Genomic DNA, 25,133 nt, shown 5'->3' on the forward strand with positions numbered 1-25,133 from the left:
CTCATGAATGGCAGAAGGAGGTTTAATGGAATCTCTATGGTCTCTATATGAGCCTCAGATTCCCTTGGGTCCTCAATAAAAAACTCCTTCTTGCTTGAGAGACGTCCCATGAGGGATTCCTCATTTGGATTCACGTCCTCTCCTTCCTCTCTAGGTTCGGCCATGTTGATTATATCAATGGCCTTGCACCCTCTTTTTGGATTCTCTTCAGTATTGCTTGGGAGAGTACTAGGAGGAGTTTCAATTATTTTCTTACTCAGCTGGCTCACTTGTGCCTCCAGATTTCTGATGGAGGACCTTGTTTCACTCATGAAACTTAAAGTGGCCTTAGACAGATCAGAGATTAAGTTTGCTAAGTTAGAGGTGCTTTGCTCGAAATTCTCTGTTTATTGCTGAGAAGATGATGGAAAAGGCTTGCCATTGCTAAACCTGTTTCTTCCACCATAAAAGCCTTGTTGAGGTTTTTGTTGATCCTTCCATGAGAAATTTGGATGATTTCTCCATGATGAGTTGTAGGTGTTTCTATAAGGTTCAACTAAGTAAATTACCTCTGCTATTGCAGGGTTATCAGGATCATAAGCTTCTTCTTCAGAAGATGCTTCTTTAGTACTGTTGGATGCATTTTGCCATCCATTCAGACTTTGGGAAATCATGTTGACTTGCTGAGTCAACATTTTATTCTGAGCCAATATGGCATTCAGAGCATCAATTTCAAGAACTCCCTTCCTTTGAGGCGTCCCATTATTCACGAAATTCCTCTCAGAAGTGTACATGAACTGGTTATTTGCAACCATGTCAATAAGTTCTTGAGCTTCTGCAGGCGTTTTCTTTAGGTGAATGGATCCACCTGCAGAATGGTCCAGTGACATCTTAGAGAACTCAGACAGACCATAATAGAATATATTTATCATGGTCCATTCTGAAAACATGTCAGAAAGACATCTTTTGGTCATCTGCTTGTATCTTTCCCAAGCTTCATAGAGGGATTCACCATCTTTTTGTTTGAAGGTCTGAACATCCACTCTAAGCTTGCTCAACTTTTGAGGAGGAAAGAACTTAGCCAAGAAGGTCATGACCAGCTTATCCCAGGAGTCCAGGCTATCTTTAGGTTGAGAGTCCAACCATGCTTTGTCTCTTAAAGCAAAAGGGAAAAGCATGAGCCTGTAGACTTCAGGATCTACTCCATTCATCTTTACAGTCTCACAGATCTGCAAGAACTCAGTCAAAAACTGATAGGGATCTTCTGATGAAAGTCCATGAAACTTGCAGTTTTGTTGCATTAGAGCAACTAGTTGAGGTTTCAACTCAAAATTGTTTGCCCCAATGGTAGGAATTGAGATACTTCTTCCATCAAACTTGGAAGTAGGTGTAGTATAATCACCAAGCATCCTCCTTGCATTATTGTTGTTAGGTTCGGCTGCCATCTCCTTTTCTTGTTCAAAAATTTCAGCAAGGTTGTCTCTGGGTTGTTGTAATTTAGTTTCTCTTAGTTTCCTCTTCAGAGTCCTTTCAGGTTCTAGATCAGCTTCAACAAGAATGCCTTTTTCCTTGTTCCTGCTCATATGAAAGAGAAGAGAGCAGAAAAAGAAGAGGAATCCTCTATGTCACAGTAAAGAGGTTCCTTATTGTTAGTAGAAGAAGAAAGGGAATAGGATTGAAGAAGAATGAATAATCCAAACACAAAGGTGAGGATAGAGGTAGTAATTTGAGATGAAGAGAGGTGAAGATAGGTATTAGTAAATGAATAAATAAATAGAATAAGATGAGAGAGGGAGAAATTTTTGAAAATAAATTTTGAAGAGGAGTTAAATGATTTTCGAAAATTAAAGGTGAAATAAAATTAAAATTAAAATTTGAAATAATTAATTAATTAAGAAAATTTTGAAAAAGAGGGAAGTGATTTTTGAAAATTAGAGAGGGAAAAGTAGTTAGGTGGTTTTGAAAAAGATAAGAAACAAACAAAAAGTTAATTAGTTAGTTGAAAAAGATATTAAAATCAATTTTGAAAAGATAAGAAGATAAGAAGTTAGATAAGATATTTTGAAATCAAATTTTTGAAAAAGATATGATTTAAAAAGATATGATAAAAAGATATGATTAAAAAGATATGGTTGAAAAAGATTTAATTTTTAAAGTTAAAATTAATTACTTGACTAACAAGAAACTAAAAGATATGATTCTAGAATTTAAAGATTGAACCTTTCTTAACAAGAAAGTAACAAACTTCAAATTTTTGAATCAATCATATTAATTGTTAGTAAAGCCTTTGAAAATCATGAATTAAAGATAAGAAAAAGATTTTAAAAATAAATTTTTTAAAAATTTCGAAAATTATAAAAAAATGAAAAAGATTTGATTTTTGAAAAAGATTTTGAAAAGATAAGAATTTTAAATTTGAAAATTTGACTTGACTTGTAAGAAACAACTAATTTTAAAAATTTTTTACTAAGTCAACTCAAATTTTCGAAATTTTGAGAGAAAAAAGGAAAAGATATTTTTTTGAATTTTGAATTTTTAATGATGAGAGAGAAAAACATAAAAATGACCCGAAACATGAAAATTTTGGATCAAAACACATTATGCATGCAAGAACACTATGAATGTCAAGATGAACACCAAGAACACTTTGAAGATCATGATGAACATCAAGGACATATTTTTGAAAAAAATTTTGATGCAAAGAAAACATGCAAGACACCAAATTTAGAAATCTTTAATGCTTAGACACCATGAATGCAAAAATGCACATGAAAAACAACAAAAGACACAAAACAAGAAAACATCAAGATCAAACAAGAAGACTTACCAAGAACAACTTGAAGATCACGAAGAACACCATGAATGCATGAATTTTCAAAAAATGCAAGAAATATATTTTTAAAACATGCAATTAACACCAAACATAAAGATTGACTCAAGACTCAAATAAGAAACACAAAATATTTTTGGTTTTTATGATTTTCTGAATTTTTTTGTATTTTCTTTTATTATTTTTGAAAAATATATAGGAAAAGGAAAATAAGAAATTCAAAATTTTTAAGAAGAATTCCAGGAATCTTTCAATGTTAGCCTAAAGCTCCAATCTAAGGGTTAGACATGGCTTAATAGCCAGCCCGCTTTAGGATGGAATTACATGCATTGAGGTGATTAGTTGAAGTCTCATTCCAAAAGGATTTGGATATAGCTTTACAGCCAGCTAGGATTCAACATGCTTCATGAAACTCTAGAATCCATTCTTAAAAATTCTGAAGCCATAGAATGATTTATTTTTAATTAAATTTTTTTTTCGAAAATAGGGACAAATTTTTTTTTTGAAAAATTTTTGAAAACAAAACAAAAAGAAAATTACCTAATCTGAGCAACAAGATGAACCGTCAGTTGTCCAAACTCGAACAATCCTCGGCAACGGCGCCAAAAACTTGGTGCACGAAATTGTGATCATCAACAATGGCTCCAAAGACTTGGTAGCGCTCTTAAACGTGAATCACACTTAGTCACAACTTCGCACAACTAACCAGCAAGTGCACTGGATCATCCAAGTAATACCTTACGTGAGTAAGGGTCGATCCCACGGAGATTGTTGGTATGAAGCAAGCTATGGTCATCTTGTAAATCTCAGTTAGGCGGATAATAAATGTTATGGAGTTTTCGAATAGCAAATAAATAAAACAGAAAATAAAGATAGAGTTACTCATGTAATTCAATGATGGGAATTTCAGATAAGTGTCTGGAGATGCTTGTCCCTGTTGGATCTCTGCTTTCCTACTGCCTTCCTTCAATCCTTCTTATTCCTTTCCATGGCAAGCTGTATGTAGGGCATCACTGTTGTCAATGGCTACATCCCATCCTCTCAGTGAAAAAGGTCCAAATGCTCTGTCACAGCACGGGTAATCATCTGTCGGTTCTCGATCATGTTGGAATAGAATCCCTTGATTCTTTTGCATTTGTCATCACGCCCAACAATCGCGAGTTTGAAGCTCGTCACAGTCATTCAATCCCGGAATCCTACTCGGAATACCACAGACAAGGTTAGACTTTTCGGATTTCCATGAATGCCGCCATCAATTCTAGCTTATACCACAAAGATTCTAATTAAGGAATCCAAGAGATATGCGCCCGGTCTACGGTAGAATAGAAGTGGTTGTCAGTCACGTGTTCATAGGTGAGAATGATGATGAGTGTCACGGATCATCACATTCATCATGTTTAAGTGCAACGAATATCTTAGAAAAAGAACAAGCGGAATTGAATAGAAAATAGTAGTAATTGCATTGAAACTTGAGGTACAGCAGAGCTCCACACCCTTAATCTATGGTGTGTAGAAACTACACCGTTAAAAATAAATAAGTGTTGAAGGTCCAGGCATGGCCGAATAGCTAGCCCCCAAAACGTGATCAATAGTCTCCTAAGATGAATAATAAAATAAAACTAAGACCAAAGATGTCTAATACAATAGTAAAATATCCTATTTATACTAGACTAGCTACTAGGGTTTACAAAAATAAATAATTGATGCAGAAATCCACTTCCGGGGCCCACTTGGTGTGTGTTTGGGCTAAGCTTGATCTTTTCACGAGCTGAGGCTTATCTTGGAGTTGAACGCCAAGTTGTAACGTGTTTTTGGCGTTCAACTCTGGTTCGTGACGTGTTTCTGGCGTTTGACTCCAGAATGCAGCATGGAACTGGCGTTGAGCGCCAGTTTACGTCATCTAATCTGGAATAAAGTGTGAACTATTATATATTGCTGGAAAGCTCTGGATGTCTATTTCCAACGACGTTGAGAGCGCGCCATTTGGAGTTTTGTAGCTCCAGAAAATCCATTTCGAGTGCAGGGAGGTCAGATTCCAACAGCATCAGCAGTCCTTTGTCAGCCTTTTATCAGAGTTTTGCTTAGGTCCCTCAATTTCAGCCAGAAAATACCTGAAATCATAGAAAAACACACAAACTCATAGTAAAGTCCAGAAATGTGAATTTAGCATAAAAACTAATGAAAACATCCCTAAAAGTAACTAGATCATACTAAAAACTACCTAAAAACAATGCCAAAAAATGTATAAATTATCCGCTCATCAGAGCGCAACTCTTGGTGCGGAATTTACAACCACAAACTAACCGGCAAGTGCACCGGGTCGTACCAAGTACTACCTCAAGTGAATGAGGGTTGATCCCACGAGGATTGATGGACTAAGCAACAATAGTTAAGTGATTTACTTAGTTAGACAAACAGAAAATGGTGTTTGAGAGTTCAAAGAGCATTAAACAGTAAATTCAGAATATCAGAAGACAGGCAAGAAAATAAGTTGGGAATAAAATATGGAGAAAGCAGTTAAGGCTTCAGAGTTATCTATTTTCTGGATTGACTTTTCTTATTAATTTATTTTAATTATGCAAGATTTAATTCCTGGCAAACTATATATGACTAAACCCTAATTCATTTAGACCTTTTTAGTCTCCTATAAAATTCATCAACCGCCAATTCCTTGGTCAATTAATTCCAATTAGAGGGTGAAGTTCAATTTTAGTTTATATGCCACAAAAATCCTAATTATCCAAATATAAGAAGATTATATGTCACGTATCCCGTTAAGTCCAGATAATTAGAATTTAGGAGAAATTGTTTTCAAGCTGTTGTTCAAGTAAAAAGCTTTTCCAAGTTATACAAGAACTCAATTAGAAAGAGGGTCATACTTCCATTCCACCCAAATTCATAAGATAAAGAGTGAAAGAAATTCTTAAATTATAAATCAGGACATGAATTAAAATACAAAAATAATAGAATCAATCCATACAAATAGACAGAGCTCCTAACCTTAACAGTGGAGGTTTAGTTGCTCATGGAAAAAAGTGAAAATAAGGATTATGGTAAACTGTAAATTAGGCTGAGGTGGAATAATTCCCAGAAGAAAAGTCTTTTCTTTTTATATCTAATCCTAATTAATTTAAAATCTATTTTCTAAATTTAAAATAATATCTTTTCCTATTTTAAAATAAAATTTAAATTTAAATTAGAATTAATTAACAATCCGTGCGAGCCTTGTAAGCGTGGGGACCACTTGGCTTCACTAGGATCCACGCCTAACTTGGGGAATAACTGCACCTTACTTGAGGGTTGCAGGGAGTTTTGGCATGTTGAACTCACATGGTGCGCCTTACTTGAAGAAAGCTGCGCCTAACTTGAAGAATGGAGTGCTACGTTGTGTGTTGTTGTTATGCTTGGTGCCTAACTTGATAAATCTCAAGTTAGGCGCAGCCTTGGCAGCATTGATTGAGAAGAAGTATAGACTATTATATATTGTTGGAAAGCGAAGGAAGTTAGCTTTCCAAGCCACTAAAATCATGTCCATTGGACTTCTGTAGCTTGAGATATTCAGGTTTGAGTGAAGAGAGGTCAGGACTGACAGCATCATTCATTAGACCTCTGTGGAAACTCTATCGAATCCACTCGAATGCAACCTAAAATAAACAAAATTGCACACGACTCAAAGTAACATCCATAGTGGCTAAAAGATAATTAATTCTTGATTAAACCCAACAAATTAAATGCAAATTCACTAGGAAAAGATAGGAAAGATGCTCACGCATCAACGCTCTCCTGGGCCTAACATGCTCTCGTGCAAGCTTACCAAGCAGCGCCCAAGAGAGTGCCAACACACCTAAAGGACCATGAAGCTTGATTTTTTGTCCAACTTCAAGCAACCAAAGCCCACTCATTCTACTCAATCAAAGCCACAAGAAGCATCTAGAATAGTTAATTTTCATTTCATTGTAATTTACTTTCAATTTCATTTAAGTTTGTAATTTCGGAGAGCCTATATAAAAGCCTTAGGTTTACAAAAAAAAAGAGATAACACATTGGGTGGAGACCAATTCGAAATTCTATGAATTGGCATACTCGACTGGGAGTGGGTCTTCGGACCCCTCCCCTCATACACTCTTCTTCTCTTCCACTTATTTTCTTACTTTGTAAACATTTTAGTTATAAATCTTTACTTTTCATTTTAGTTATGAATCTTTAATTTTCATTTGTATTATGCGTTACTAACTCTTTTCATTTAGGAAAGGAGCTTTTTTTCAATTTTGATTGAATTGATGTTTATTTCTTCTTCATTCTATCTTCATACTTGGATATCTATTAGAGTCCTTGCCACAGAGTTCTATTCTTCAAAGATCCTTGGATCTGCTAGAACCCTATTGTGAGTCTCAAGAAAGGGATCATAGGGTTTAGTTTGAGCTCTCTTGGCATAATGAAGTTGATCTTGATTTAGAGATTGGTATGTGACATGTAACCGCTCTAATATTGGGGTCTTTGGAATTATGTAGTATGATATTAGAAATAAATCCGCTTGTTGTATCTAAGGGAAAGTATTTGTGCTTCATAGATCCAATCACTACCGAGAGGGGGATTGGATCTACTTGAATCTCCATGTGAGCCTTGAGAAAGGAATCATGGAATTCAGTTTGAGGCTTATTCCTCACAATTCTCCTTATCAATATAGTCTTAGTTGGTATGTGACATGTAACCACTTTGAGTTGAGATCCTGAGGGTTGTATGGCTTTTAGATTAGAAATTGAGGTTCACCCCTTCTCATGAACAATTAGATCAAGAGATTGGCAATTGATTGTGTTAAGAAAAATTGAGTTTCCAAGAGATTGGAATTCAATTATTTACAATCAGCCATGGATACTTCATATGATTGAGAAGGAGTGAGACCCACTGATTCAAGAGAAATCAACATCTCCAATCCCTTATGTTTTCTATCTTTACTTTTCGTCATTTACTTTCTTGCACTTTATTTCCTTGCACGTTATTTCCTTGTACTTTTATTTCTTTCACTATATTTTCCTGTACTTTACTTTTTTTGCTCTTTAATTTTCCAGCACTTTATATTCTTGCCACTTACTTTCCTTGCACTTTATTGCTTTCATTTAATTTTTGGGTCATTTACATTTCTTGTTGCTTATCATTCAACTATGTTTGTCTAACTAGAATAATCAATTTACTATTGATTGCTTAATCTTTTAATCCTCGTGGGATAAACCTCACTCTTGTGAGTTTTATTACTTGATACGACCCGGTATACTTGCCGGTAGTTATTACGGAGAATTAATTTTTTCGTCATCAAGTTTTTTGAACCATTTTCGGGGATTAATTATGATTAACAAACTACCGGTGGTTGATTACCTAGATTAGACACTTTTTCTTTCTTTGTTTTAGTCATTTCTTTGCTTTTAATTCTTCCTTTTATTTTTGTCACCAACTGTTTGTGTTAATGCTTACCAAGAAATCTCTACTTGCGACATCTTTTTCTCTTGGTGATTGTGTTATTAACATATAACAGTTTCTTTTACTTAGTTATCCTTCAAATAAATTGGCATATGATTTCATTCTAAGTTTGGTGTTGCTATGAAACAAATTTAATTTTCAATCTTCACTAGATACTTCCATCAATTTCAATTGAAAGTGTCACACTAAGTTTGGTGTCGCCACTTATCTTTCATGCAATGTATCATGCACACCCCACTTGTTTATGCAATCACAATGTCTCTGTTTTTGTGCCTTCATTGTTATCTTTTCTAAATTTTGCTTGCCTAACCACATACAGTACTCACATTTCAATAATCAAGACATTCATGATCCATCATAAACCCCATCACCACTATATTATTTGTGCTTGAAGACAAGCAATCATCCTAAGTTGGAGTGGTAAGGGAAAGAATAAGGAGGAAAGGGACAACAACAATGAAGATGAACTATAAGGTGGTAGTGTTCCTTTTCCTCTTATTCGTTTCCAGTACATTCAATTGTATGGTTGTCTCTTATTTTCTTTGTATGCATGTGTGTTGTGAATAAGCATAGCTTGATTGCTGAATTGTAACATGTTGCTGTGATATTATAACTACCATCTTGAATTTTGTGAGTTCAAAGCAATTTAGTTTCATGATCATAAACAAACAAGGTCATTAAAGAAGAAGTTAGCATGAGCATATAAGTATTGGGAGGCTAGCATGACTATTGTTGCTCAATTGCATTTGAATTTGTTTAATTGAAGTTTTCATCTAGGAAATTTTATGAAATTTTTGAAATCATTAAAACCTTAAAGAAGTAAATGCAATTAAGGCAAGAAAAGAAAAAGGGAAAGAATGAGAAAGCTGAAGGCTCTGAGTACCAATGACAATTCATTTGACAAGTACTTATGGTGTTTATATATCAAGCAAAAAGTTTAAAAACAAAACACTTAGAGTCAAGGCTAGTCTCAAGTGCAAAAGAACTCTCTCAAAGCTCAAGGCTCTGAGCATCAATGATTAGAGAGTAAAGAAAAGAAAGAAATGAGATAAAAAGAGTCCTCTAATTAAATGCTTGTGGTGCTTATGTATCAAGTGGTAATACTTGAAAACAAAGTATTTAGAGTCGTAACTTTCAATAAATGGTGCAAAGCACCCAAGAAGCTAAGCTAAGAAGAGAATGAAAAAGCTTGCTTCAAGGAAGGAACATAAAGAAAAAATTTCATAAAGTGAACTAGAGGGAAAGATCAATCATTCAAATATCCTTTGTGATTGTAGCATGCATAAGAAACTAGCCAACCATGAACATTACATTGCCATTCTTCTTACCTTGGATTACCAAACCTTATTGCATGATTCTTTTCTTGCTTGAGGACAAGCAAAGTTTAAGTTTGGTGTTGTGATGACTGCGCATCATGTATTTTTCTATGCTTTTTCACATTAAAATTTAATTATTCAAGCTTAATTATTAAGTGTTTTTGTGCTTAAATCGTAGATTACTTTCATCTCTTTTATTTGATTTATGTTGCAGAAAATGTAAGTAAAAAGCACAAAATAAGCACGAAAAATAAAAAAGCAACTTGACCAAAAATGGCGCTCGAATTGTGGCGCTCACAAGGAAACATAGCGCTGCACTGGGAGGCCCCTACGCTCGCTTCCAACACTCACTATCACGCTCACAAAACAAGGTTAAAACCACGGGCCACGCGTATGCGTGGGCAACTCGTACGCGTGATAGGAAGGATCAGTGCTTGACTCCAAAGCTAGGAGCACTTTCGATAAGGGTCACGCCTACGCCTGGACGACGCCTATGCGTGACAAGGCTGACAGCGCCACTTTCGTTGCAATGCTCACACCAAAGAAAGCCATAACATAGCGCTCGTTGCAATGCTCTTGTTCAAGTTCGCTGGGGAGCCCCGAAATGGAGGGTCACACGTACGCGTGACTAGCGCTCGCTCTCATGCTATCGTGTAGGCTCACGAAAGAGCATAGCGTTCTCCTTGGCCTGACATGCTCTCGTGCAAGCTTGATAACGAGAATTTATTGTATGGTTTGGAATCAAGAATCAATTCGTTGGTAGCATAGTCCAAACCAACAATGAATTTTCACAATCAAATGTTTACAAATTCTAATTACCCGAAAGTATTTAAACCTCGGGTCGTCTTTCCTAGGAGTTGCAATGAAATGTACAATCATTGGCTATGAGAGAGCATGGGAATTGGGAATGCAAGAAAGTAAGAAATGTAAATAGCAAGAAAGCAAATAAACATGCAAGGAATGTAAATGGCAATTCGAAGCAAGAATTGGGGAATTTAGGATTCCTGTCCTAGTTATGGACCACAAACATGGAAATTGTGTGGGTTCAATCCAAATTAGTCAATCCTCCCTGAGAATTAGTCCAAAGGGCATAATTTGTCTCAATTCATAAGTCCTAGTCAACTCACTAATTACTTAATGAAAGACTAGCGTCAATGGAAACCAAACCAATTAGCCATTCCCACACTATGCGGAATGGACATCCACAACTCAATTCCACCCAAACACCCAATTTCTCAACCAAGAGTGAGCAAACTAAACATGCAAGAAATTAAACATGCAAGAAATAAAGGTCAAAGCAATAAAAGTCAAAAGCAATAAAATGCAAGGAAAGGAAACTTCAAATGCAAGAAACCTCTTGGCAAGTAATTGAGAGCTAAGGTTACCTATCCTAAACATTGACCACAAACATATGATGATTATGAAGAGTTAATCCTACTTAGTTAACCTTACATCGAAGATAAGTCAAATAGGCATAGTTGATTCCAATCTCTAAATCCTATGTCAACACTAAGGGGTCACATAGTGTCAAGGGAGACCAAATCAACTAACTACTCTAATGTATCAAACAAGAATGGACATTAATGACTCAATGATTACCAAAGTCATCAATTTCAAGCCAAGAATGGAGAAAAACTATGTAAAAACTAAGCCAAGTATTTTATCAAATACTTGGTGTGCATGAAAATAAAATAATATTAAATTTTATTAAAAATAAATTCTAACTACCAAGTGCAAGAAAATCATAACAACAACTAAAGAAAGCAATAAATGAACATGAAACATAAATTGCATTAGTTGAAAATTAAAATAACAAAAGTATCCATAAACATAAATATGATAAGATAAAGGAAATAACAAAGGAAAGGAAGAAGAACAAAGATGCAATAACAATAAATGATAAGAAAAAGTAAATGAAAACAAGAATTAAAAGTAGAAATTGCAAGAAATTAAATTAAAGAACCCTAATTCTAGAGAGAGGGGGGAGCTTCTCTCTCTAGAAAAACTAAACAAAAACATGTAAAAACCTAAATCTAAGTGCTCCCCCCTTCTGTAAGCTTTAATTTGGCTTGAAATAGCTTCAGAAATAAGTTGAATTGGGTTTTGGGACCCAAAAATCACTGCCAGAGAGTTGCAATCAATGAGGTCACGTGCAGGGACCTGTGCGGACGCACAGATGTGTGCATCCACACACATGCTGAATCCTAACTTGTGTGTACGCACAAGTAACTGTGCGTATGAACACTTAGACTTATGTCCACCATAGCAAATTTCATATCATTTTGAAGCCCCGGACGTTAGCTTTCCAATGCCATTGAAACCGTCTCATTTGGACCTCTGTAACTCATGTTATGACCAATTTAGTACTGAGAGGTTAGGATTGACAGCTTTCCAAATCCTTCATTTCTTGAATTCTCCCATTTTGCATGCTTTTCTTCCACTTCTTCAATCTATTCTTGCCTTCAAAACCTTAAATCACTCAAAAAAAAATATATCAAGGTATCGAATGGGAGAAAAGTGAATTAAAATTAGCAATTTAAGTATCAAAAGCATGTTTTTCACAATTAAGCATAATTTAGGAAGAATTCATGAAACTATGCTATTTCAATGGATATATGCAATAAAAGTTGATGAAATCCACCCAAATAGAGTAAATAAATATCATGAAATATGGATTCATCATATCCCCACACTTAAACAATAGCATGTTCTCATGCTATACCAAAGGAAGATAAGAAGGGGAATCAACAATTATTCAATGCAAACTATCTATATGCAATGTACCTATGTGTATGTAACTATTATATCTTATACTATCTAACTATCTATATGTATTTAATTAGTCCAAGTAAATCGATTTCCAAGAAAGCATCTATATACAACCAAGGGCTAAAGCAATTATATCCAAATCCTATTCACAATTGAATTGAGTCATATAAAAGAATTTAAGCAAATTTGCAAGATAAGCAATTATCATAGGTGAAAATATGGAATTGAGTGATTGAGCCCTCACCAAATATGTGTATGCACTCTAGTCACTCAAGTGTTTAGGGTCAATTCACTCAATTCTCCTCTAATCATGCTTTCTAAAGTTTGTTCTTCATCTAACCAATCAACAAATACTTAATGTACATATGCAAATATCATGAGGTCTTTTCAAGGTTGTAATGGGGCTAAGGTTAAAGGTAAGGATGTATATATGGTTAGGTGAGCTTGCATTTGAATCTTTGATTGGCCTAAATTATCACCTAACACACACAACCTATAAACTTCTAATATCAACTTAGCTACCCAAAATCTCACTTTTACATATACACACACTCCTACATCCAATTCAATTATCACATATGCATTGATTATTATTGAATTTCACATTGGGGTAATTTTGTCCCCTTTTCATTATTTCTTTCTTTTTTTTTTTTTGAACATAATATATATACCAACTCATCAATGCATATGGTTTTCATAATCTTACATGAGCATGTACCCCAAATTTCCAATATTTTTCAACAAAGAGTAAAATACATTTTTATCTACCAATGTTCTCGTATTTTCCCCACACTTAAACATTACACACTCTCACTAACTTAAGCTACTCAAAGATTCAGAAAGGACAATTAATTGTTTTTCGCTTAAGGTTAATGATGTGGCAAAATAAAGAACAAATAGGGGGCATTCATAGGCTAAGGTGGCAAACAAAGGTGAATAAAATGGTAGGCTATTTGGGTTAAGTGAGCTGTAAAGAAATAACGGCCTCAATCACATAAATGCATAAATATACATTAAATAATGGATATATATAATTAAACAAACCTAAGATTACAATCAAAGAGAAGAGCAACACACAAAAAATGAAATAAGTGGTCCAATGATGTAACCACACAATATGGCTCAAAAACTCACAAGTTGTATATTCTTTAACTCAAAAACCGTATTCCACAATGTATAAATCATGCAAGTTTGAAAAGATTTCAACTCAGTTCAATTTGAATTTCAATGCCCTATATAAAGAGTAAGTTTCTTGGAAATTTCATTAAATTGACTAACATTTATTCTATATATGTATATATAATGTGATTGGATGAAACAAATCAAAAATCCTAAATTTAATTCCTAATTTCAATCAAACCAAAATAGCAAGTGTATAGGAAACCAAACTTAGGTGCAATCATCACATCATCCCAAATCACAACCAAGACTAAAAACCAAAAAGAACATATGTACAAGCCAAAATTAAGAGCAAAATGTGAAAATATGCATAACTACTCTATAATACTAAGTGCAAGGTGTTGAGAAAGAGAGATTTTACGCCCTGAAATTGCGGATCCTCCCCCACACTTAAACGTTGTACGGTCCTCCGTGCATGCACTCAATCCAGGGGTGAAGAGATGCTCTAAGAGGCTCCACCTTCAGCTGGTGGGCACCGGGGCTCCGGGTTGCTGTATAAACACAGAAACAACAATTAAGGAAGAAGTCATAGTAGTGTAGTATGATAGAAGACAATATGCATATTCTAAAGGCACGCGGTATAGAATACAACACATTGACCGAATAAAAATAGAAACCACATAAGCAAAAGAAATAGCTGATGTTCCTCAATTGCAAAGCTTAGGGTGCAAGTAAAAAATAAGCAAAACTTAAGGCACAAGCAACCCTAGGTAACTACAACTAAAGTGAATTGAATGTATAAGATATTGGATATTAAAATTGTGCAAGTGAAATCGCAAAATTAATAGAAAATGGCACAATTAACAATAACCAATTCAATGATGAAAAGCAAACTACATATTCATCCTTAGGTGTAATGAAATAATCACATGTATAAGGTGCTAGTTACAAAAAGTGACAAGTCTTGATAAGAATCAAGTCAAGTCGACCCAAAAAAAATGCAAAGCATTAACAAGGAACAAATACCTCGTTATGTGATTATATTCACTTAAAACCCATGATGACTAAATAGTTCAACTCAATTCACTAAGGTAAAGGTGCACAATTCACGATTAAGATGCCAAACAAGGATATAGTCTAACACATATGGTAGCTACAACACATGCATTAAACTTGCAATTCATCTAGGCAATCAACAAAGACTTGATACATAGTGCACATATTCATTAAATCAAAATTCAAGTAAGAAGCAACCCAACAAATATCAAGCAAACACTTGCAATTTATTTAATGAACAAGCAACTAAAGCAAAACTAATATAATTATCAAAAAGAAAAATTAAAAGCAAACAAAATAAAGTAGAGCAAGTAAAGAAGAGGGCAAAAGCAAGAAAAGAGAGGAGTGGGAGAAAGAAAGAAGAAAAGAAGTAGAGAGAAGAGAAGAAAAGAAGTGTAAAGGTAGGGAAACAGGGGCGTGCGTACGCACAGGCACGTGTGCGTACACACACAAAGCGAATCAGGGGGTGTGCGTCTGCACCAGGTGTTGATGCATTCGCATATTTGCTATTTTAACTAGTTAGTTTAGTTAGCTTTAGTTCAATTTCGTTCATTATTACTAAAATAAACAAGCAATTTTGTGAGTTTTTCTCCATGCATCCATGAACCAAGAACTAAGTGAAATTTGGCCATATTTGCGCAAAGAATTCAAGGAGTTGACAAATGAATTAGCATGAATGAATCTCTTGAAAATTGTTGCATAGAATGGCAAAACTTTAAAGCAAATTCTTTGGTTAATGATAGGTAATGAAGCAAGAAGGTCAAGCCAGCAAGAATTAGAGCAAGAAAGATTGGGGACATAGCAAGCTTGGCAAGGAGGAAGAGACTTGGGAGTTGCCAACGTGCATTATCACTTGAGTGTTTGGCAATAACGCCAAGTAGTCCTAGAAGGTGAATTTGAAGCCCCAAGCAAGTTACCAACTTGAATTTACAATGGCGTGTTTGAGGGCAACTCCAACAATCCAAAGCAAGCCAAGAAGAGCGGGTTGGCACGTTATCAACTCCCCAAACTACTAGCGTGGTCCATAGCAACGCTAGGGAGCAAAACTTGGAAGGAAGCAGCTCCCTAGCACGTTGCCAACGCCACCAACAAGGGCGTGTTTGGTGACAACTCCAGCAGCAAGAAGGCTTGGGTAGGAAGGGTGTGAAGCACGTTGCCAACGCCAGCCTCCTAAGGCGTGTTCCTTGGCAACGCAGCAAGCAACCTTGGGGAGCTAGTCCAGAGCCTCGAGCACGTTGCCAGCCTAGAGATGAGGGGCGTGTTTGAGGACAACGCAGGCAAACAACGCTGAATAGAAGACATGGCCCAGGAAAGGGATATGCACGTTGCCAACACCAAGTTCTGAAGGCGTGTTCCTTGGCAACGTAGCAAGCAAAGCTTGATGCTAGGAGAATGAAGTTAGCACGTTGCTAACTTGAAATTATAAGGGCGTGTGTGGCAACAACGCAGCAAGCCTAGAGCTAAGAGACAGAGAGAGAGCACGTTGCCAACTTGGGATTGCATGGGCGTGTTCATCAACAACGCAGCAACCCTGGCAGCCTGACCTTGCCCTCTTCCATGGAATATATCTTGAGTTGTAGACCTTCAAATGATGCACTCTCAACGGCATTGGAAAGTAGACATCCAGATCTTTTCAACCATATATCATAGTATGGGGTTGACATTCGTTTAAAGCTTCAAAAGCGGGCTTCATTTAGAGCTTCAGAATCTGAAGGCGTTGGCAACTTGGAAATACAAAGGCGTGTTTGCCAAAAACGCCTGCGATTTTAGTAGCCTGACCATGTCCCCTTCAATGGAATATATCTTGAGCTACAGAGATCCAAATTGAGTGCTTCCAGTTGCGTTGGAAAGCTAACATTCAGAGCTTTCCAACCATATATAATAGTCTACGGTGGAGCACAAAATTGAAGCCAAATCAGAGTCATCTTTAGGCCCCAAAAACAAGAACATGAAGTTGAAATTCAAGAAGGCTAGAAGGCAGCCCATGAGGAAGCATGAGCACGTTGCCAACGTGCCAACAAGGGGGCGTGTTTGGTGACAATGCCAACCTCATGTCTCAGCCTTGGGAGGCTTGGCACGTTGCCAACTTGGGAGGAAAGGGGTGTTTTCAGCAACAACTTGGCAACTTGACCTTACCTTCTTTGAGGAAGCATAACTTGAGCTAGAAAAATCCAATTGAGATGATTCCAAGTGCATTAGAAAGAAGACACTCTGAGCTTTCCAATGATGTATGATAGTCCATATTGAAGCAGAGGATTGACACTCAAATTCTGGGCAACATTAGGCATGAGAGAAGAGTCAAGAAGAAGAAAAGCAAGTTGTTGGCAATAACTTGGGCCAACAACGCCCAAGTCTCAAAGCTCACTCCCAGGAAAACACCATGCACGTTGCCAACGTGCATTAAGCCTAGAGTTATTGCCAATAACGCCCCTCAATGGGCCAGAATTGATGACAACTTGCTCTGCTTCCTCTGTTCCTCACAAAGGCCAGCAACTTCTTCAATTGAACCAGAAATTCAACAAAGAGAAAGCCCACATTGCTAGCCCAAATTAAAACCTCTGAAGGAGTTTTAGGAGTAGTATAAATAGAGAAGAGTTTGATACTTTAAGGGGTTTTTTTTTACACTTTTTGACACTTAGACTCATAGACACTTTTTGCTTGTACTTGGAGAACTCTCTTGAATTTCCGGAAGGATACCGGAAAGCTATTTTGGCTTCTCTTGCAACTTTGAATTTTAATTTTTAGAACTCCCTCTTCTTCATTCTTCTTTACACTTAGTTCAATTTTCATTTATGGCAATTGTTGTTGAAATTGGAGCTATGATTCACTAAACCCCACTTTCATTAGGGGGAAGAGCTCTGCTTGTTTGAATGCATTGATAAATCATCTTCTCCTTCTCAATTCAAGTCGTTAATCCAAGAGGAAATTCTTGTTCTTCAAAGATTCAACCACCATCGAGAGAGGGGTTAATCTATATGAATTATGTGGTGAATTTGAGAAATGAACCACATAGTTCAGTTTAGAGTTCATCCTTTCATAATCTCCTTAATCAATACACTTTGGTTGGTATGTGAGATGTAACCTCCCTAAGTTGAGATTCTGGAAATTGTGTGGATTGGATTAGAAATTGAGCTTCATCTCTTCTCATGAACAATTAGATCACGAGAGTGGCAATTGGCTATGTTGAGAGAAATTGGATCACCAAGAGATTGGGATTCAATTACCCACTTGCCATGGATCTATACCCATGATTGAGAAGGAATTGATCAACATCAATTCATGAGAATTTGCATCTCTGATCCCTAATCTTCCTCTCCATCATTAATTCTCATTTCTCTTGCTCTTAGTTGTTTGAACATCCATTACCCCATTTCCCTTCTACATTTTTGCAATTTATTATTCTTGTCATCTACATTCTGTCTCTTTATTTCTTGCTCTTTGCTCTTATGCTCTTTAAATTTCTGCAACCTTTAATTCCTTGCAATTTATCTTTGATGTCATTTAAGTTTCTTGCATTTTAAGTTTCAGTTATTTACTTTAATTTTATTTCTATATTCCAGTTCTTTAAATTCCTTGCCATTTAAATTCCTACAATTATGTTCAAAAATCACAATGCTCATAAAATCAAAACCATGTTTGCTTGACTAAATCCATCATTAAACTAAAGTTGCTTAATCTACCAATCTCCGTGGGATCGACTTCACTCTTAGTGAGTTTTATTACTTGATACGACCCGGTATACTTGCCGGTTATACGTGAAATCAAATTTTTACGTATCAGGTGTGCGAACGCTATCCGCAGAAAGGGAATCAAGAAGTGTGCGCACGCACAAAAGTGTGCGTGCACACAGAAAGTAAACGAAATGGAGGGTGAGCGGACGCACAAGCATGTGCGAGCGCTCTGAACAGAGAGGGGATTAGAAGGTGTGCATACACACAAGCGTGTGCACACGCACAGAACACTATTTTTTTTTGGAAAGAAAATGAAGCGTCAAAATTGCCAGCTATCTCGCCATCTGTGCATACGCACACATGTCCGTGCATACGCACAAAACGCAAAATGAGGGGGATGCGGACGCACAAGGCGTGCGAATGCTCCTACCAGAAGGGGTGTAAGCTGGTGTGCGCAGGCATAGAGGGGTGCGCGTGCACAGAACGCGAAAATTAGGGTTGTGTGCGTACGCACAGGTGTGTGCGCACGCACATGCTCTATTTTTCTCAAAAAATTTTAGTGCCCAAAGGCACCAAACTTGATATCCAAAATAGTTTTTCAACCCCAAAAGATATTATTCATCAAAAACACATTATCTAAACTAAAATAAGATCAAATTAAGCTTGAATTTAAACTAAGCGTAAGCTATCTACAAGAGACAAAATGCAATGAATTGAAACTATGTACAAAGAGAGGGTTAGAAAGGTGTTATCATAGTGGGGTGTCTCCCACCTAGCACTTTCATTTATTGTCTTTATGTTAGACTTATGTGGAGCTTTGATCTTGTGCTTATATTCATCATGGAGCTTCCAACAATGCTAGAATCTCCACAATTCCCAATTGATTGCACCAAGTTTGGATGGAGTGTCCAATAAACCATGAGCTCCCAACAAGAAAAACAAAAGGTATACAAGAAAAACATATTCACAATAGCAAGCATATTCACAATAGTATACAAAAGGCAAAATATTCACATATTAACATATTCACAATCAACCAAAAATAAGCAAGCAACATATATACAATCAATCAAAAATCAAGCTATTTACATATTCACATATTAACTATAGCCAAAAACATACACCATTGCAACTCCCCGGCAACGGCACCAAATTTGATAACGAGAATTTATTGTATGGTTTGGAATCAAGAATCAATTCATTGGTAGCATAGTCCAAACCAACAATGAATTCTCACAATCAAATGTTTACAAATTCTAATTAACCGAAAGTATTTAAACCTCGGATCGTCTTCCCTAGGAGTTGTAATGAAATATCCAATCATTGGCTATGAGAGAGCATGGGAATTGGGAATGCAAGAAAGTAAGAAATGTAAATAGCAAGAAAGCAAATAAACATCCAAGGAATGTAAATGGCAATTCAAAGCAAGAATTGGGGAATTTAGGATTCATGTCCTAGTTATGGACCACAAACATGGCAATTGTGTGGCGTCAATCCAAATTAGTCAATCCTCCTTGAGAATTAGTCCAAAGGGCATAATTGGTCTCAATCCATAAGTCCTAGTCAACTCACTAATTATTTAGTGAAAGACTAGCGTCAATAGAAACCAAACCAATTAGCCATTCCCACACTATGCGGAATGGACATCCACAACTCAGTTCCACCTAAACACCCAATTTCTCAACTAAGAGTGTGCAAACTAAACATGCAAGAAATTAAACATGCAAGAAATAAAGGTCAAAGCAATAAAAGTCAAAAGCAATAAAATGTAAGGAAAGGAAACTTCAAATGCAAGAAACCTCTTGGAAAGTAATTGAGAGCTAAGGTTACCTATCCTAGACATTGACCACAAACATATGATGATTATGAAGAGTTAATCCTACTTAGTTAACCTTACATCAAAGATAAGTCAAATAGGCATAGATGATTCCAATCCCTAAGTCCTATGTCAACACTAAGGGGTCACATAGTTTCAAGGGAGACCAAATCAACTAACTACTCTAATGTATCAAACAAGAATGGACATCAATGACTCAATGATCACCAAAGTCATCAATTTCAAGCCAAGAGTGGAGAAAAACTATGTAAAAACTAAGCCAAGCATTTTATCAAACACTTGGTGTGCATGAAAATAAAATAATATTAAATTTTATTAAAAATAAATTCTAACTACCAAGTGCAAGAAAATCATAACAACAACTAAAGAAAGTAATAAATGAATATAAAACATAAATTCCATTAATTGAAAATTAAAATAACAAATGTATCCATAAACATAAATATGATAAGATAAAGGAAATAACAAAGGAAAGGAAGAAGAACAAAGATGCAATAACAATAAATGACAAGGAAAAGTAAATGAAAATAAGAATTAAAAGTAGAAATTACAAGAAATTAAACTAAAGAACTCTAATTCTAGAGAGAGTGGTGAGCTTCTCTCTCTAGAAAAACTAAACAAAAACATGTAAAAACCTAAATCTAAGTGCTCCCCCTTCTCCAAGCTTTAATTTGGCTTGAAATAGCTTCACGTGCAGGGACCTGTGCAGACGCATAGATGTGTGCGTCCGCACACATGCTGAATCCTGACTTGTGCGTACGCACAAATACCTGTGCATACGCACACTTAGACTTATGTCTACCATAGCAAATTGCATATCATTTTGAAGCCCCGGATGTTAGCTTTCTAAAACCGCTGAAACCGCCTCATTTGGACCTCTGTAGCTCAGGTTATGACCAATTTAGTACAGAGAAATCAGGATTGACAGTTTTCCAAATCCTTAATTTCTTGAATTCTCCCATTTTGCATGCCGTCCTTCCACTTCTTCAATCCATTCTTGCCTTCAAAACCTTAAATCACTCAAACAAATATATCAAGGCATCGAATGGGAGAAAAGTGAATTAAAATTAGCAATTTAAGCATGAAAAGCATATTTTTCACAATTAAGTACAATTTAGGAAGAATTCATGAAACTATGCTTTTTCAATGGATAAATGCAAGAAAATTTGATGAAATCCACCCAAATAGAGCAAATAAATATCATGAAATGTGGATTCATCAAAGCTTACCAAGCAGCGCCCAAGGTAGCGCCCAACACACCCAAAGGACCCTGAAGCTTGATTTTTGGTCCAACTTCAAGCAAGCAAAGCCCACTCATTCCACTCAATCAAAGCCACAAGAAGTATCTAGAATAGTTAATTTTCATTTCCTTGTAATTTACTTTCATTTTCATTTAAGTTTGTAATTTAGGAGAGCCTATATAAAGGCCTTAGTTTTACAAAAAAAAAAGAGAGAACACATTGGGTGGAGACCAATTCGGAATTCTGTGAATTGGCACACTCGACTGGGAGTGGGTCTTCGGACCCCTCCCCTCATACACTTTTCTTCTCTTCTGCTTCTTTTCTTACTTTGTAAATATTTTAGTTGTGAATCTTTACTTTTCATTTTAGTTATGAATCTTTAATTTTCATTTTTATTATGCATTACTAACTCTTGGTATAATGAAATTGATCTTGATTTAGAGATTGGTATGTGACATGTAACCGCTCTAATATTAGGTCTTTGGAATTATGTAGTATGAGATTAGAAATCAATCTGCTTGTTGTTTCTAAGGGAAAGTCTTTGTGCTTCATAGATCCAATCACTACTGAGAGGGGATTGGATCTACTTGAATCTCCATGTGAGCCTTGAGAAAGGGATCATGGAATTCAGTTTGAGGCTTATCCCTCACAATTCTCTTGATCAATACACTCTTAGTTGGTATGTGACATGTAACCTCTTTAAGTTGAGATCCTGATGGTTGTCTGGCTTGTGGATTGGAAATTGAGGTTCACCCCTTCTCATGAACAATTAGATCAAGAGATTAGCAATTGATTATGTTAAGGAAAATTGAGTTGCCAAGACATTGGAATTCAATTATTGACAATCCACCATGGATACTTCATATGATTGAGAAGGAGTGAGACCCATTAATTCAAAACGAATCAACATCTCCAATCCCTTATATTTTCTATCTTTACTTTCCGTCATTTACTTTCTTGCACTTTATTTCCTTGCATGTTATTTCCTTGTACTTTTATTTCTTGCACTTTATTTTCCCATACTTTACTTTTCTTGCTCTTTAATTTTCCAGCACTTTATATTCTTGCCATTTACTTTCCTTGCAATTTATTTCTTTCATTTAATTTTTGGGTCATTTACATTTCTTGTTGTTAATCATTCAACTACGTTTGTCTAACTAGAATAATCAATTTACTATTGATTGCTTAATCCTTTAATCCTCTTGGGATCGACCTCACTCTTGTGAGTTTTATTACTTGATACGACCCGGTATACTTACCGGTAGTTATTACGGAGAATTAATTTTTTTGTCATCAAGTGTCCAGCATACTCTTGGGATATAGTGCTTGTCACACTCTTGGGATATACTGCCCGATACACTTTTCAATCATAATCATTATCCTCATCAAACTCATCCTTAACAAAGTCAAGATCGAGCATAATCACAATCAAACATAGCATAATCGGGATATCACCCAAACCTTGCCAACCATCTCTCAAGTCAATTTCATATTCCATCAATTCATTATCCATAAGCTCTCATCAACCTATCATTATCTTTGACACTCCAATCCACATTCTTATTCGCATTCATCAAACTCATTCGCTAACTATGCTTACACTCATTCTCAAGCTTAAAACAAGTTAACGCAACTTAAACAGGGGTTACAGAGGTGAAAAAGCAGGCTGGATAGGCAAAAACAGTTGAAAATAACATTTCTTGAAAAACAGGATAATCATGTGTACCATGGGTCATGCATACGCATGACCTTTCTTTTGTGCATACGCGTGGTATGCGCACAATACTCACACAAAACATTTTCACCTCTGTAACATCTATCATGCGTATGCATGGGTCATGAGTACGCATGACCTCAATTTTTTTAACTTCTGCGGAATTTAGTTTTTTAAACCTTAACTTCAAACATGCATAACTTTCTCGTTAAAAATCATTTTTTGTCCATTCTTCGAACGTCATAAATTACTCAGACTCAATTTTCAATTAAAACAAGTTTCACAAATTTGAAGGTCCGAGAACCAAGTTATAGCATGTTGAAATTAGTTAAAAATTGGTTTTTATCAAAATTAAACCTTTATCCAACTTAACCAAAATCCCAATTCAACTTAAACCAAACCTTACCAAAACCACTTACAAACCATCCCTTCTCCCAATCATCAATTTTCCAACCAATCCAAGTCTAAACAAACAAACTCTAACATAGACATTTCTACTTATAAGTTATCTTTCAATAATTCCCTTACCATTCAATCATACCACCAAATTAATCATCAACTCAATCATGGCAAATTTATCACTTATCGTGATTTACTATATAGGGGATAATCTCACCCTGTCTCCGCCTCCAGCTTAATTTTCTTATCAATTTTCATCATAATCAAACATACCACAACTTATTCAATTTAACTCATTCAAATATACATATATCCATTCATATCACCCAATAACCACTCAAGTCACAATTCGCAACCAATTAACACAACATCAACCATTCCATTCAATCCTATCCTAGGGCCATTAACCTAGGCATTCACATAATCTTACAAAATACCTACTCAAAATTAAAACCCGTACCTTAATGTCGACTATTCCAAACACTTGGCTTTCCTCCGGGAAAAACCCAACGTCCACCAGAGCCTTACCACTTGATTTCACAATTCAAATCCACACCAAACCATGCCAAGCAAGTTCTAACCAAGCTAATTAATCTAATTTTTAACCAATTCATACATAATCACAATTCTCAAAACCTAATCTTCATGAAATCGAAAAATTCAAAGAGGATAAGAGTTTCTCACATTTATCCATTGCTCATAGGGATGAAACCCAATAATAGCTCATACTGGAGCACCCTTAAGTCATCAAAATAAAAGAATCTCTCAAAACTCAAAGCCAAAATTGAGAAAATGAAGAGAAGGAAGAACTGGGAATAGAATTTGAAATTTCTTAACATTTTGTTCCAATAGAATTGAAGGAGATTTTGACATGAACGCGTGGCCATAAACAGCTCATCAATCGGAGCTCCGGATCAAAAGTTATGAGTAAAACAAGAAGAAAGTGAATAGTGCTCACAAGGGTTTTCTCTCTTCTTTTCCCTCTCTTCCCTTTCAATGTGCTGAAGTGTTTTGTAATGAAATGAAAAATGTGGCTGAAGTGAAGATGAGTGTGGGGTGTTATTGAGTAGGCCTTGGACCCAACTTGGGCCCGGTTCACTCATTTTAGCTCGTTGGCCAACTTTTAGGCCAAAACCTTTAAGATTAGCATTTTAATTCATATTCTAATTATTTTCTCTTTTCCAAAAATATAAATTTTTTATTTCTTAATTCCTTTGGCTCATAATTAATTTATTAGTTAATTATTTATTAATTAACTGGGGTTTACACTGTTGGTCAGACATAGACTAGCCACTAAGTCCGTAAGCCCGTCAACCGTCAGGCATTCGTCATTAAATCAGTCTAGGTACTTCCTTGTGGGTTTATCCGGTCATTGTGTGACTCTGAGTAGGGTGATCAGGTGTTTGATTTTGTGATTCTAGTGGTGAATTGTGCCATGAATTTCCTGGAGATGTCATCAAAACTGGCTATCGAGCCATTCGAGAGGGCGTTAAACCACTTTATTGCTAGGCCGGCTAGGGTTACGAAAAAAGTCGTCCACCAAACTGTGTCAGTAGCTCCCTCTAGCTTCGTCCTGGCCTCAAAGGTCGTTAGGTGCTCCTGTGGGTCTTTAGTGTCCTTGTACTTCTTGTCTGTTGGTTTGTCGACACCTTTTGGTAACTTGGCTCTTAAGATTCTCTCAGTAAACGAGGTGGCTCCCATTTTCATGTGTTCACTCCTCCTTCGCT

The 25,133-nt window shown here is 36.0% G+C and overlaps 1 non-coding gene across 1 annotated transcript; it reads left to right on the forward strand.

Moving 5' to 3' along the window:
* Positions 1-927: 927 nt before the first annotated feature.
* On the forward strand, positions 928-1,031 carry LOC130984441 (small nucleolar RNA R71). The gene has a single exon (XR_009088378.1). It is a non-coding gene; the product is annotated as a small nucleolar RNA R71 (small nucleolar RNA).
* Positions 1,032-25,133: the final 24,102 nt, after the last annotated feature.

Source organism: Arachis stenosperma, chromosome 5 (genome assembly GCF_014773155.1).
Source record: "Arachis stenosperma cultivar V10309 chromosome 5, arast.V10309.gnm1.PFL2, whole genome shotgun sequence".
NCBI classification, from domain to species: Eukaryota; Viridiplantae; Streptophyta; class Magnoliopsida; order Fabales; family Fabaceae; genus Arachis; species Arachis stenosperma.